Source organism: Schistocerca gregaria, chromosome X, assembly GCF_023897955.1.
Source record: "Schistocerca gregaria isolate iqSchGreg1 chromosome X, iqSchGreg1.2, whole genome shotgun sequence".
Lineage (NCBI taxonomy): Eukaryota > Metazoa > Arthropoda > Insecta > Orthoptera > Acrididae > Schistocerca > Schistocerca gregaria.
In genome coordinates, this window is record NC_064931.1 from 424,162,565 (window position 1) to 424,178,881 (window position 16,317).

General features: G+C 43.1%; 1 protein-coding gene across 1 annotated transcript in view; it reads left to right on the forward strand.

Annotated features, from left to right (window-relative positions):
• The window catches only part of LOC126298115 (Down syndrome cell adhesion molecule homolog), a 1,905,244-nt gene that overhangs the window by 182,731 nt on the left and 1,706,196 nt on the right, over nucleotides 1-16,317 (forward strand). The gene's annotated exons all lie outside the window — the stretch shown is intronic.

Sequence of the window (16,317 nt, forward strand, 5' to 3'; positions counted from 1 at the left end):
TGTTCGCTAGCTTACAAGCTTAACCTGGTGATATTCTGCCTCACTCAGACGTTAGCTCCTTCAGACGTCAGCTTCTTTAGGCTCATCTCTTTCCCAGCTTGCTCACTTGTCATATTAAATGGGCAGTTGAGTAGGGTTTTCACTGGTTTGCTCTTCAGACGTTAGAATTCTCGCTATCGATAACCTCGTTTAGCCTTGATATAGTGTGATGTTTTAATCCCAGTTTGCGAATTCATATATTTTAACCCATACCCTGGGAACGAGTTGCTAAGGAGGGTTCCTTTGTAACATTAAGTATCATCTCATATTTAGGGTTGATAATCACTGCAATGAGTAGTATGCTTATACCATTTTGTAGACGATTTAATATATTGCACATCTCTGGCGATGAACAAGAGTAAAAGTTTATCAAATTATCATGCACTCCCACTTCTCCCCACCTCCACTACTCCTACCAATTTCACTGGGGATATCTTATAAATTACCATCCAGAACGGAAGTTGATTTTCTGTTTCGTGAATATTTGGGGTGCAAGTGGTATTCACAATGTGATCAAAAGTACCCCGACGCCCTCAGAAACATAAGTTTTTCATATTAGGTGCATTGTGATACCACTTACTGCCAGGTACTCCATATCAGCGACCTCAGTAGTCGTTACACATAGTGAGAGAGCAGAATGGGGCGCTCCACGGAACTCACGGATTTCGAACGTGGTCAGATGATTGGGTGTCACTTCCGTCATACGTCTGAACGTGAGTTCAACACTCCTAAACATCTCTAGCTCCACTCTTTCCGATGTGATAGTGAAGTGGAAACGTGAAGGGACACGTACAGCACAAAAGTGTACAGGCTGACCTCGTCTGTTGTCTAACATAACCGCCGACAGTTGAAGAGGGTCGTAATGTGTAATAGGCAGACATTTATCCAGACCATCACACAGCAATTGCAAACTGTACCAGAATCCACTGCAAACACTATGACAGTTAGGCGGCAGGTGGGAAAACTTGGATCTCATGGTCCAGCGGCTGCTCATGAGCCACACATCACGCCGGTTAATGCCAAGCGACGCCTCGCTTGGTGTAAGAAGCGTAAACATTGAACGATTGAGCAGTGGAGAAACGTTTGGTGGACTAACTAATCGTGGTACACAACGTGACGATCGGAGTGCAGGGCGTAGGTATGATGAATGCCCAGTGAACGTCATCTGCCAGCGTGTGTAGTGCCAACAGTCAAATTCGGAGGCGGTGGTGTTATGGTGTGGTCATGTGTTTCATGGAGGGGGCTAGCACCACTTGTTGTTTTGCGTGGCACTATCACAGCACAGGTCTACATTGATATTTTAAGCATATTCTTGCTTCCCACTGCTGAAGAGAAATTCGGGGATGGCGATTGCATCTTACAACGCGATCGAGCACCTGTTCATAATGCACGGCCTGTGGCTGAGTGGTTACACGACAATAACATCCCTTTAATGGACTGTCCTGCACAGAGTCCTCACCTGAATCTCATAGAATATCTTTGGGCTGTTTTGGAATGCCGACTCTGTGCCAAGTCTCACCGGCCGTCGTTACCTCTCGTCAGTGCAGCACTCCGTGAAGAATGGGCTGACATTCCCCAAGAAACTTTCCAGTACCTGATTGAATGTATGCCTGTTAGAGTGGAAGCTGTCACCAAGGCTAAGGGTGGGTTAACACCATATTGAATTCCACCATTACCGATGGTGGGGGGGTGCCACAAACTTGTATCTCATTTCCTACCAAGTGTCTGGATACTTTTGATTACATAGTGCAAGCGCAGGCATTTCTATTGGTGACTGAGGTTAGTGTTTAGAACAACATTACATCAGTATTTCCAACATCTGGAGACTAATAATTGTATCTGTTACTAGTCTATGTCTTTAGGTGGATTAGTACCTCCAAGTACATGAGGCAAGAGCAAGCCATTAATGCAGCCATTAATGCTTATTCTACCCTGAGCAACCGGTCAGGAGTTGAAGTGTGGACACATGGACGCAAGACGTTAAGTCTATACCGACAGGAGTGGTCATTCACTTCACAGCCAAGGTATGGCTATGCAGGAAAGATCAAGTCATAAATGTGACGTTTTGTTGTCCGACTGTTTGACACATAGAAAACAACAAACACACAGATGTGTGTACATATTAAGGTACACATTAAAAAATATCGACACTCAGACACATTACATCCTGTATGTTCTCATTTTAGCTTCAGTGAAGAAATGCACTACGAAATGTTTGCCAAGCCAAGATAGCCAATATTGTTGATCTCATATCTTGAAGTGTTCAACACATCGAAAACCAGTAAAAAAGTCATCAGACTATTGTAAAGATTTAATAATGTCTTTAAAAAAAGATCTTGAGCACATCACTAATTTCTAGTTATTTCTGAGTCTCTGTTTTTAATGAGGAATTTGGGATCAGGAAAGGAGGAAAGCCATAATGTCAAACAAGCACGCCAAGTAATGTTCTCACCTCCTCTTTCTCTCTTTTGGAAAAAGTCTCTATCGTATACATTGACGAAGCCCTAGTATGTGTGATTCCCCACTGCTGCAACATGTGAAGACTAATCACATCTGCTCATCATTGTTGCCAAACTTCCACAACTTTTAAAAATTTGTACATTACTGATATATCTAAGCGTTTGTTCAGTTGAAATATGAACTTACCGTCAATTATGTTGCTCAGTACCTCTTGTGAACAGGCAGCCTTTAATTCACAGGTAGGCTTTCGCTTTTAAATAACGCTTTATTTACACACTTTATGTCATAAATAAAAATTTTGTGTAATGAATGACACAACTAAATATTATTCACAATAGAGTTAATGAATTTAGCAAGATAAATCTGTGCCACTCGAGAAAGTGAATCGATAAGCAGAAGGTTGTCAGACATATTCTGCAATGTTGCCAAGTCCTAACTATTCTTGGTGCAAGAAAGAATATATCTCCACAGCCGATGTGTTCCTCGGACGGTATAGCGGCCTAGGAGTGGAAGTTGCGCATTATAGACACAGTCACCAAAGTGAGAGATGACGTAAATGCGACAGGATAAGCACATTTGTGTTCTTCCACCGAGACACCATGAATTAAGAGAACGGGAAAATTAATTGGTCGTCCCTTCTCTTTATAGATGTCATTCTTTTATCTTTGGTTTAGTCTGGTAGCTTCCCAAGTATTACTGAGAAGTAATTGTTAGAATGAGCTGCTACGGTAAGTGTAAATAGGACAGTATATAATCGTTCTAATGAACGGCTCAGTGCCAGCAAGAAATTAAAAAAATAGCCTGGAATGGCGTTCAGACAGCTACCCTAAACGGCCTCTGAGATACCAATGCGACGGTATAGATGGGCAGACGGTGTTGGAATGTGTGGAACTATCCTGTTGCTTGTGATTCATTAAGAAAAACCACCACGATTCTCTAACAGTGCTTATTCTCAGCCAGATTCTGTCTGTCTTATTTCTGCCGTTGAAACATTGCTCAACTGTGTGTGAATAGCACCAACACGTTTATATCCTACACACACCCGAAACTCATTTCACTCCAGTTATCGTAGCAACACTCTCTGTGTTTACATTCTTTCGTAGACGATTTAATTTCTTTGTAGCAAACAGTCACCCCGTTCTGGAAGTGATAAAGAAGAGTAACAGACTGTCACAGCATTATACACTCATACATCCCCGATGTCCACTCATCCTCACTGTCAATAGTGAATTTATTATAAATTATAATCCGATCCACAGAACAATAAATTGGAGTTATGTTGTCTTTCCGTGCTCGAAATAAGCTCTTAAAACCGTATGGACTTCGAAAGTCTCTCTCGCGAATATGCTATGCTAACTAAAATAATTAAAATGCAATTTGTCACTCTGGCGATAGGTTCTCTATTCTATTCTCGATAAGATATAATCACTGACTTCTATATTACTCGCGTTCAAAACGGCCTCTACATTTCCCGCAATCTGTGCAGTAGGTGTAGTTTTGTTGGCGTTCCTGTATAATTCATGGATGTTTCCCCCTAAACGCACTGCTCTTCATAGCTCAAGTAATTTCCTCATTGTGCATATCAACCATGTGCATTTGATATCACGGGAAACAGGTCCATCAACCACAGGACAGCCGACAGAAGTAGCATCTTGTCATTAATGGCTGTACACAAATGGATGCACTCAGCTTCCGTACCATCAGCTTCAAGCTTGTTTAATTCCCTGAAGCTCACACAGCTCATTACTTCGATGAAATAAATCACTTTTCAACTACGAATAATAAACTGATCGAGATAAATTTCTCGAACACTAACTTTTAGATACTAAATTTTTGACGAAATTCTAGAAAGTAACTCGGCATTGGCAATGCAATTGACTGTGGCTATTCTCAAAATAATATGAATCATTACTGCCAGGAAAAAAATATCTGGAAATCTGTGGTAATTTCTATGAGACCAAACAGCTAAGGTCATCGGTCCCTAAGCTTGGGCACTGATTAATCTAACTTAATCTAAGGACAACACACACACTCACGCCCGAGGGAGGATTCGAACCCCCGTCGGGGAAGCCGCTCGAACCGTGACAAGGCGCCCAAGACTGCACGGCTATCCCACGCGGACTTTGCCAGGAGATTTATAAACTGTTTTGAGTAACATATGATACACTAGTAGCTATTAGCCGATAGTTCGGAGATTTTACCCCGGATTCAATAAGTAATCAATATTTCAGCCTTTCTCACACTTTGTCACAAATCCAACGGAATTCCATTGTCATGAATTATTTTTTGCAGTTTTCAGTTAAGTCAATGAAGCGAACAGATGAAACTACAGAAAACCGTTCGAAGCAGATTAGAACCGAGCATTCCTGGCTTTTTGATAGTTTTACCGCATTTACTCACTCTATTATTGGGTAACACACTCCGACGTGAATAACTTCGTCGTCACACTGAATAATGACATAAATTGTTGTATATTTTTGGAGCATATACTGTATTCAAACATTATGAATCACCTCGAAGGGAACGATCTATTGACACGTAATCAGCATGGCTTCAGAAAACATCGCTCTTGTGCAACGCAGCTAGCTCTTTATTCGCACGAAGTAATGGCCGCTATCGACAGGGGATCTCAAGTTGATTCCGTATTTCTAGATTTCCGGAAAGCTTTTGACACCGTTCCTCACAAGCGACTTCTAATCAAGCTGCCCACCTATGGGGTATCGTCTCAGTTGTGCGACTGGATTCGTGATTTCCTGTCAGGGAGGTCGCAGTTCGTAGTAATAGACGGCAAATCATCGAGTAAAACTGAAGTGATATCAGGTGTTCCCCAGGGAACCGTCCTGGGACCTCTACTGTTCCTGATCTATATAAATGACCTGGGTGACAATCTGAGCAGTTCTCTTAGACTGTTCGCAGATGATGCTGTAATTTACCGTCTAGTAAGGTCATCCGAAGACCAGTATCAGCTGCAAAGCGATTTAGAAAAGATTGCTGTATGGTGTGTCAGGTGGCAGTTGACGCTAAATAACGAAAAGTGTGAGATGATCCACATGAGTTCCAAAGGAAATCCGTTGGAATTCGATTACTCGATAAATAGTACAATTCTCAAGGTTGTCAATTCAACTAAGTACCTGGGTGTTAAAATTACGAACAACTTCAGTTGGAAGGACCACATAGATAATATTGTCGGGAAGGCGAGCCAAAGGTTGCGTTTCATTGGCAGGACACTTAGAAGATGCAACAAGTCCACTAAAGAGACAGCTTACACTACACTCGTTCGTCCTCTGTTAGAATATTGCTGCGCGGTGTGGGATCCTTACCAGGTAGGATTGACGGAGGACATCGAAAGGGTGCAATAAAGGGCAGCTCGTTTTGTATTATCGCGTTATAGGGGAGAGAGTGTGGCAGATATGATACACGAGTTGGGATGGAAGTCATTACAGCATAGACGTTTTTCGTCGCGGCGAGACCTTTTTACGAAATTTCAGTCACCAACTTTCTCTTCCGAATGCGAAAATATTTTGTTGAGCCCAACCTACATGGGTAGGAATGATCATCAAAATAAAATAAGAGAAATAAGAGCTCGAACAGAAAGGTTTAGGTGTTCGTTTTTCCCGCTCGCTGTTCGGGAGTGGAATAGTAGAGAGATAGTATGATTGTGGTTCGATGAACCCTCTGCCAAGCACTTAAATGTGAATTGCAGAGTAGTCATGTAGATGTAGATGTAGATATTTGTACCTAGACTAAATGAGTATCCGGCGTTACCAGGATATGTTTTTATTACACTTCCATTAGTGCATCTCCTACTTCCCCCTTTCTCTGCCTGTCTCCTCTGCTCCCTTCTCTGTCCATCTTCTCCTACCACTCTCAATGCCCATCCAGTCCTCCCCACTCTCTCTCTCTCCAGCTGTTCGACGCCTGTCTCTTCATCCGATCATTCCCCCTCTGTCCATCCCCTCCTCACTCCTTCTTGTCCATCTCCTCTTTCTTCCTTTCTCCATCTCCTCCTTCCCCTTCTCTCTGTCACTCTCCTCTTCTTATCTCTCTCTGTCCATTACCCTCTATCCCCACTCTATCAATCTGCTCGTGTCACCATCTCCCCCTTCCTTGTCTCTCTATCTATCTATTCATCCCCCTCCCCCCCTCCAATTCTCTCTCCGCATGTTATCATATTCACTCCAATAGGAATGTAGGTTCTTACCTCCACACTACTTCTTCCCAGTGTAGTGTTGCGGCCCATTCTCTGGAAAGAAAATTATAATTATTTAGCTAAAGTAAGGAGAGGTAGCATGGAAGCCACCGCAGAGCATTGCGTTAATAACTACAGACCGGAAGCAGTCAACGTGGTGACTAGAGAGTCGCAAATAACCGACGCGCCAAACACGTAATGCCACTCAAGTCGACGACTGTAGCCTTTAAAGGCAGCCGACCTCAGCAGCACAGAGTGCTGGCTCAGCACCTCTGGGCAGAAGCCGAAGACTTGTTTATCAGCCCTAACCAGGACAATGAGGAGAGACGCGCCTGCCTCACTAAGTCATGTACTGAAGTCAACAAACGTCCTCTGCAACTGTTAAGTTTTATTCTTGGCCCCACGGCATTGTTTCTTTGAGAGCTAAAAATGAATAAAAGCGCAGCGGTGGCAAAATTGGAAACAAAGGTTTCCACCATGGACGACGCTATAGAGTAAGCAGTGAATCAGGTAGCTCAGCTGAGGGCACAGTTTAGTTTACGTAATAGTTTGACAGAGAGACCTGATGTACTGGAGACACTGAAATCGTTAAATTTGGGAGTGTATCTAGCTGTTGCTAACTTTGTTTTCCCATTCTCTGGTGTCGCAGAATGTGTTAAAGTTTGTAGCGGATCACCAGCCACCAGCTGACATAGGTGGTTGGTCGGATATCACAATAACTGCAGATGCCAAAGTAGCTTTTAATGGGAGAGTCGAAGTAGTTCGTGAGGTGCACAGAGATATTACGCAATGCGGGATCTTTTGATGGTTTGCGGCAGGGCCTGGAGCAGCGGTATAGGAAGCAAAACAGTGCACTACGTTTTCATTAGCAGTTGGTTATGATGTCGAGGAGGCCTAATAACGCAGTGAAACACCTTGCAACTAGAATTAGAAAAACAAATTTGAAACTTATGAACTTTCTCAGAATGAGGAGGTGAACAAAGTGATACTGTAAGAGGCCGAGCAACGGGCACTTGAAACGTTTCTGTGGCGTTTAGCAACAGAACTGTCGAGGAGGGTGCAAGCGGAGGAACCTAAAGATCTCCTAAAGGGTTAGATTGGGTTTGGAGTTCGAGGAAATCGATACGTCGACAGAGGTGAGGGATCAAAGCCACGTGTTTGCATAAAACGTGCGAGGGTTGGAACTTTAATAGAGGTGACTATTTATTTACAGCTCGTACAAAATAGATATGTGTTTGAAAGTTTTACTGACCTTCGAAGTGGTCACCAGAATTGTGTATAACTCGTTGGCAACGATGTGGATGTCATAAGATACTCTTAGCAGTGCCAGTTCTGTTGACAGTTCGAGCGGCGCCTTCTATTGCCCGACAAATTTGTAGCAGTTCTGAAACGAATGCCGTGAAGTATTTGCTTCAGTTTAGAAATGGAGTTTAACTCACTAGGGCTTAAGTCAGGGGAGTGCAGTAGGTGGTATAGCACTTAGCAGCCCCACCAATCAAACAAATCAGTAAGAGTTATCACTGTACGTGCTTGAGCATTTTCCTGCAAAATGAAGGTCAGGTCCTGCAGAAAGTGTCATCACTTCTTTCTCTAAGCTGGTCGTAAGTTGTGAACCAAAAATGACCAGCATAGAGACAGGAGTGATGACACTCCCTACAAGACCAGACCATTTTGCAGGAGAAAGCTCAAGCACGTACAGTGCTAGCTGTTACTGATTCGTTTGACTGATGGGGCTGCTAAGTGCTATACCACCTACTGCACTCCCCTGACTTAAGCCCTCGTGAGTTCAACTCGATTTCTAAACTGAAGGAAACACTTAAGGGCATTCGCTCCAGAACTGTTACAAATTCGTCGGGCAATAGACAGCGCTGCTCAAACTGTCAATACAACTGGCACTGCTAAGATTATCCTACGACTTCCACATTGCTGGTAACGCGTTATACATAATGCTGGTGACCACTTTGAAGGTGAATAAAACTTTGAAACATGTATCTGTTTTGTACGAGCTGTAAATAAATAGTTGCCACTATTAAAGTGCCAATCCTCGAAAATTGTTTTAATTGTGGCCAAACAAGGCATATGCAGTCAGTGATAGCAACCACGATGAAGTGAGAGGGATAACTGGTGTGGTAATATATGTGGTTCTGGAGTTCCCAGTGCAACAAATTCAATGGAAACGAATGGAGAGCCGGGATGTGTCATAATTAGTGTAATGAATGGTAGAGAATATAAAGTTTACTGTACAGGGGGGGGGGGGGGGGGGGGGCATGTGTTATTATTGACGTCAACGGAATTAGTATATGGCAGACAGTGAACCTCACCACGGTACAACTTGATTGAAGTGGAGGATAATGATATATGACCACTGGGGTCATTAGTGATGAATTTTTCGATTCAGACTGCAGAGTTAAGACAGTGTGTGGAGCTGGTGTCTAATGTAAGCGGGGACTACAGCACGATTCTGGGGTTACATTTTCTGCATCAACATTATGCTATAATAGACTTTTAACGACATATAGTGGAACTTAATGGGAGGGCATTCAGGCTAGGGGAAACGGTTGCCAGTGTTGATATGCAGCAAGGGAAGTCTAGCATACGAGACAATCCAGTTAAGCCGTGAGCAATGACATTAAGTCTTGATTAGCAAGATTGTTTGTTAAAAGGCCCTGGAAAGTCGTTGTTGGTAATGGGAAGCCTGACGAATCAGTTCATGTGTTATGTATAGTGGCACGTTTGAAGGAAAATTAAGTCTTGTATATTGCATGTTGTTTAATAAAGCGAAGTATTGTACACGTACTGAAGGACGGAGGTAAGGTAGCACCCGCCAATATAAATAATTTTGGTGCCATGGAACTGAAGTTTTTGAAAAGAACGCTATTGGTCATGTTGGAGATTGCGTATAACGAAGATCACTGCACGGAGAGTAAAGACCATGGAAGGGCAAAGTATGTTGGTAGATCTACATTTCGTCAGAGACTGAAGCATTTGAATGGGATAGATATGATTCAGATGGAAGATCTGCTATTGGATCTCCTAGATCTATTCTTTCCTCTGGGTCCATTGCCAGCCACCCTAGTCACACAGCACAACATTCTGACTGGGGAGCAAAGCACTGGTTTACTGTAGACCTCATTGAGTACCAAAGTCACTAAAACCAGTGTTAGAGGAATTCATAAATCAGCCATTGTCCAACAGGGTAATTGAGGAGAATAATAGATCCTGTGGGACGTGAATTGTAATCACGCCGAAAAGTCTATTGATGGCTGTAGGAAGTATCGGTTTTCTTTTGAATACTGCCACTTAAATTGTAAGACTGTGACAGTTTTTCCCATTTCCGAGAATCTAGGGCAATGCCTGTACTTCTCGACAATGGAATGATGAGTGAATACCATCAATTACAAGTTGCTTTGGAGGGTAGACCAAGAACAGCGTTTTCTGCACCGTGAGTTCATTGTCAAAATAAGAGGATGTCTTTTGGGTTTAAGAACATGCCGGCAACATTCCAAGTGTTATTGAAAGGCATGCTGAGGCGTGAAGCTACAGCATTCGCTAGTGTACCTTGATGAGATAATTGTTTCTCCGAGGGATATGCAAGAAGGTAGATAACGTCTAAGGGGAGCATTCAAGAGGCTAGGAGCAGCTCGTTTGGCGCTCAGGAGGGAAAGTTGTCACCTTGCGCTCGAAAAGTCAGATATTTGGGCCATATCATTAGAAATGATTGTAAGAGGACGGATCCGAGGTCGGCGCAAGCAGTACATCATTTTCCGATACCACGAGCAACCAAGGAACTACAACCTCTTCTCAGTCTCGCTAACTATCGTAGTAAATTTGTGAGGCCATTTACAGAGCACGACCTATTACACAGTTGTGAAGGAAGTGTTAGTTTTGTATGATAGAGGGAATACCAAGAACCATTTCTCCTACTGAAGAAAGTATTGAAGTGGAGCCTGGTGTCGCGGTTTCCAGAATTTCAAAAGTGTTCATATTCTCAATTTATGCGTCGAATCATGCTCGTAAGAGAATTTTAAGCCACGAAGTGAGTGTTCACGAACAGACTGCTACTTTTCATTTTAGGCAGTCGAAAGGAGTGGAGAGTAATTACTCTACAACGGATATAGAGATGCTTAGCTTGGAGTACGGGGTAACGTATTTTTCGTTTTACTTACATAGTAGAAATTCCAAAGTATTGACGGATCATGAGGCTTTGAATTGGTTACGAAGCTTAAAGGGCCCATCCAATGGATTGACGAGGTACGCACTAAAACTCAGTAAATATGACTATAACACAAGAAAGATAGCAGTGATAGAAGTGCTTGGTCAGGACACTGAGGAATCGGACGATTAGGAATGAGGGAAATACAGCAAGCAGCAGCAGTGCAGCATGCTTAATGGTTTGTTGTGCAGAGTGACAAAATTAGATCTACTGGTGGATGTGGCAGTGGTGATGAAACAGGAGGTGTTACTTGAAAAGCATGATCATTTCTTTTCGGGTCATGAGCATTGCTGAGAAACGAATTGGAGAGTGTCAGAGAAATAATAGTGGAGGGGCAGTAAGGATTATATGAATCAGTATGTTAGAAGGTGGCCTGTGTGGCCGAGCGGTTCTAGGCGCTACAGTGTGGAACCGCGCGACCGCTACGGTTGTAGGTTAGAATCCTGCCTCGGGAATGGATGTGTGTGATGTCCTTAGGTTAGTTAGGTTTATGTAATTCTAAGTTATAGGGGACATGACCTCAGAAGTTAAGCCGCATAGTGCTCAGAGCCATTTGAACCATTCGACATTATTAGACGGAAGGGAGAGAGGAATGATGATTCAGTCCGTGAAGAAAGTGAGGGAAGTGTGGAGAAGGGTCCGGGGAGCAAATACGTAGCCATTGGAAAAACACGAATATGCAGTGAAGCGAGTAGGGACATTGCCGTAGTACAGAGTAGGTCACTGGTGATGATACCCACTCCTTATAGTCTGAAGGGAGAAGCGAACAAATTTGTTACACAGTACCAGGGTCCATACCAAATAATAAAACCGATTCACGGATTAGTGAACACAGAGTTGTCGTAGCGAGATTGAATACTGTAATCCCCAAATCCTCGAAAAATAAGAGAAAAATATACTTATTACAAAAGCAGATAAAACTATACTTGACGCTTTCCTAACAATCTCCACTCATTTCACATTAATAAATTAAGTGTAAACCAGATGTGGCTTAAATTCAAACAAATGGTATCGGCAGCAATTGAGAGATTATTACCAAATAAATTAACAAACGACGGAGCTGATCCTCCTTGTTACACAAAACGGGTTAGAAAACTGTTGCAGAAACAAAGAAACAAATATGCCAAATTTAAATAGAAGCAAAACCCCCGAGTTTGGCGATCTTTTACAGCAGCTCGAAATATAGCGCTGACTTCAGAGCAAGATGCCTATAACACTTTGCACAACGAAACCTTGTCTTGAAACCTTGCAGAAAATACAGAGAGATTCCGGTTGTATGTGAAGTGTGTTAGCGGCAAGAAACAATCAATGCCTTCTTTGCGCGATAGCAAGGGAGATACTATCGAAGACATTGCTATCAAAGCAGAGTTAATAAACACAGCCTTCTGAAATGCCTTCACAAAAGAAAAGTAAATATTCCAGAATTCGAATCTAGAACAGCTGCCAACATGAGTTACATGGAAGTAAATATCCTCGGAGTAGTGGAGCAACTTAAATTACTTAATAAAAGGAAGTCTTGTGGTACAGTCCGTATATCAATTATGTTACTTTCGGAGTATGCTGATGCATTAGCCCCATACTTAACAATCATCTACAACCGTTAGCTCGACGAAAGATCAGTACCCAAAGACTACAAAGTTTCACAGGCCACACCAATATTCAAGAAAGGTAGTAGGAGTAATGCACTAAATTACAGGCCCATATCGCTAACGTCGATATGCAGCAGGATTTTAGAACATATGTTGTGTTCGAACATTATGAATTATGTCGAAGAAAACGGTCTATTGACACACAGTCAACATAGGTTTAGAAAACGTCGTCCCTGTGAAACACAACTAACCCTTTATTCACATGAAGTGTTGAGTGCTGTTGACAAGGGATTTCAGATCGACTCAATATTTCTGCATTTCCGGAAGGCTTTTGACACTGTACCACACAAACGACTCGTAGTGAAATTGCACGCTTATGGAATATCGTCTCAGTTATGTGACTGGATTCGTGATTGCCTGTCAGAGAGGTTACAGTTCGTAGTAATTGGCGGAAAGTCATCGAGTAAAATAGAAGTGATTTCTGGCGTCCCCAAGGTAGAGCTATAGGCACTTTGCTGTTCCTTATCTATATAAACAATTTTGGAGACAATTTGAGCAGCCGTCTTTGGTTGTTTGCAGATGACGATTTCGTTTATCGACTAATAAAGTCATCAGAAGATCAAAACAAACTGCAAAACAACTTATAAAAGATATCTGAACGGTGCGTAAAGTGGCAGATGATCCTAAATAACGAAAAGTGTGTGGTCATCCACATGAGTGCTAAAAGGAATCCGTTAAACTTCGGTTACACAATAAATCAGTCAAATGTAAAGGCCGTAAATTCAACTAAATGCTTAGGAATTACAATTACGAACAACGTAAATTGGAAGGAACACATAGAAAATGTTGTGGGGAAGGCTAACCAAAGACTGCGTTTAATTGGCAGGACACTTAGAGAATGTAACAGACCTACTAAGGAGCCTGCCTAAACTACGCTTGGCCGTCCTGTTTTAGAATACTGCTTCGATGTATGGGATCCTTACCAGATAGGACTGACGGAGTACATCGAAAAAGTTCAAAGAAAGGCAGCACGTTTGGTAATATCGCTAAATATGGGAGAGAGTGTCATAGAAGTGATACAGGATTTGGGCTGGAAATCATTAAAAGAAAGACGTCTTTCGTTGCGACGGAATCTTCTCACGAAATTCAAGTCACCAACGTTCTCCTCCTAATGTGAAAATATTTTGTTGACACCGACCTTCATTCAGTGTACGTACAGAATAAGTCACTGAAACTTACTTTGGTTCTACCTGATAATTACAATTACATGAATATGTATAATAGCATGGGAATATTGTAAACCTAAGTAAAATACCTTATGATTTATGTAATGTGTTATTATACGTTCACTTGCGTAACTGTGTAATTAAACTGAAGAGCCAAAGAAACTGATACAACTGCCTAATATCGTGTAGGTTCCCGCGAGCACGCAGAAATGCCACATGACAGCGTGGCATGAACTCGACTAATGTTTGAAGCAGTGTGGAGGAAACTGACACCATTAATGCTGGGGGGCTGTCCATAAATCAGTAAGAGTACGAGCGGGTGGAGGCCTCCCCTGTTGTAAGGCTTCTCAGTGATGCTCAATAATGTTCATGTCTGGGGACTCTGATGGCCAGCGGAAGTGTTTAATCTCAGAAGAGTGTTCCTGGAGCCACTCTGTAGCAATTCTGAGCGTATGAGGGGTCTCATTGTTATGCTGGAATAGCCCAAGATCGTCAGGGATGCACAATGGACATGAATGGATGCGGGTGATCAGACACGATGCTAACGAACGCAACGCCAGAGTCGTATATAGACGTATCAGCGGTTCCAATCACCCCAACTGCACACGCCCCACGCCATTACTGAGTCCCCACTAGCTTGAACAGTCTCTTGCTGACATGCAGGGTTAATGAATTCATGAGGTTGTCTGCGTAATCCTACACGTCAATTCTCTCGATACAGTTTGAAACGAGCCTCGCACGAACAGACAACATGTTTCCAGTCATCAACAATCCATTGTTGGTTTTAACGGGACCAGGCGAGGCGTAAAGCTTTGTGTCGTGCAGCCATCAAGTGTACAACAGTGGGACTTCGGCTCCGAAAGCCTATATCGATGATGTTCCGCTGAATGGTTCACACACTGACAGTTGCTGATGGCCCAGCATTCATATCGGTGCATGTTGAATGATTCTCTTCAGTCGTCGTTGATCCCGTTCTTGCAGGATGTTTATCCGGCCGCAGTGATGTTAGAGATTGCTGTTTCACCGGATTCCTGATATTCACGGTACACTCATGAAATGTAAAATATCCCGTCATCGCTACGTTGGAGATGCTGTGACCCGTCGCTCGTGCGCCTACTATAACACAACGTTCAAACTCACTTACATCTTGATAACCTCCCATTGTAGCAGCAGTAACCGATCTAACTACTGTGCCAGAGTCTTGTTGTCTTACATAGGCGTTGCTGACTGCAGCGCCATATGCCGTCTGTTTATACAGGGTGGTCCATTGATCGTGACCGGGTAAAATATCTCACTAAATAAGCGTCAAACGAAAAAACTACAAAGAACGAAATCATGTGCAACATTAATATGATTTGTGACTAAACACCGTCTATATTGCTTAATATATTTCTTTGTTTATTTGTTCATTTGTTTCGGCTACTGCCGTTATCATATCAAAAAAATATGTATGAAATTTTATATGAAGTAGTGAATATGAGGTATGGACGAAACGCTTGATAAAAAAAATGTAACAAGTAAGATGTTACTATTAGCTACCGAATAAACAGTGATAAACATACATGCTCAGTATTAACTAGCACAATATTTGACACTGTTGATTATGGGATATGAGTGATAAAACAGTTCACTCATTGCTGAGCAACTGTCAGTAATATTGAGGCTAACAGGTAACACACTTAATAGATTGTGGTAGTCGGACCTAATATATCAGTAGCTGGATAGCCCCTACACGTTCTAACACAATCTGCCCGTCTATATTAATGCAGTCACATCCCTAGCTGTTTCTGTGGCTTGCTGTATGTAATCACCACTTCAGGCTACTTTTATAAATCCTTCTTACTTAAGCACTTGCTGTCATTGAGCCGTACAGTCGTGCTCAAAAGTAATCGAACGACCTGAAGTGCATTTCGCCTGATTCGCACGCAACCCACATAACGCAGCTGTCTAGCAGGTCCTCTAATAACTCCTTGGTACAGTCGTTTGGCTATTGAAACTACACTCCTGGACATGGAAAAAAGAACACATTGACACCGGTGTGTCAGACCCACCATACTTGCTCCGGACACTGCGAGAGGGCTGTACAAGCAATGATCACACGCACGGCACAGCGGACACACCAGGAACCGCGGTGTTGGCCGTCGAATGGCGCTAGCTGCGCAGCATTTGTGCACCGCCGCCGTCAGTGTCAGCAAGTTTGCCGTGGCATACGGAGCTCCATCGCAGTCTTTAACACAGGTAGCATGCTGCGACAGCGTGGACGTGAACCGTATGTGCAGTTGACGGACTTTGAGCGAGGGCGTATAGTGGGCATGCGGGAAGCCGGGTGGACGTACCGCCGAATTACTCAACACGTGGGGCGTGAGGTCTCCACAGTACATCGATGTTGTCGCCAGTGGTCGGTGGAAGGTGCACGTGCCCGTCGACCTGGGACCGGACCGCAGCGACGCACGGATGCACGCCAAGACCGTAGGATCCTACGCAGTGCCGTAGGGGACAGCACCGCCACTTCCCAGCAAATTAGGGACACTGTTGCTCCTGGGGTATCGGCGAGGACCATTCGCAACCGTCTCCATGAAGCTGGGCTACGGTCCCGCACAC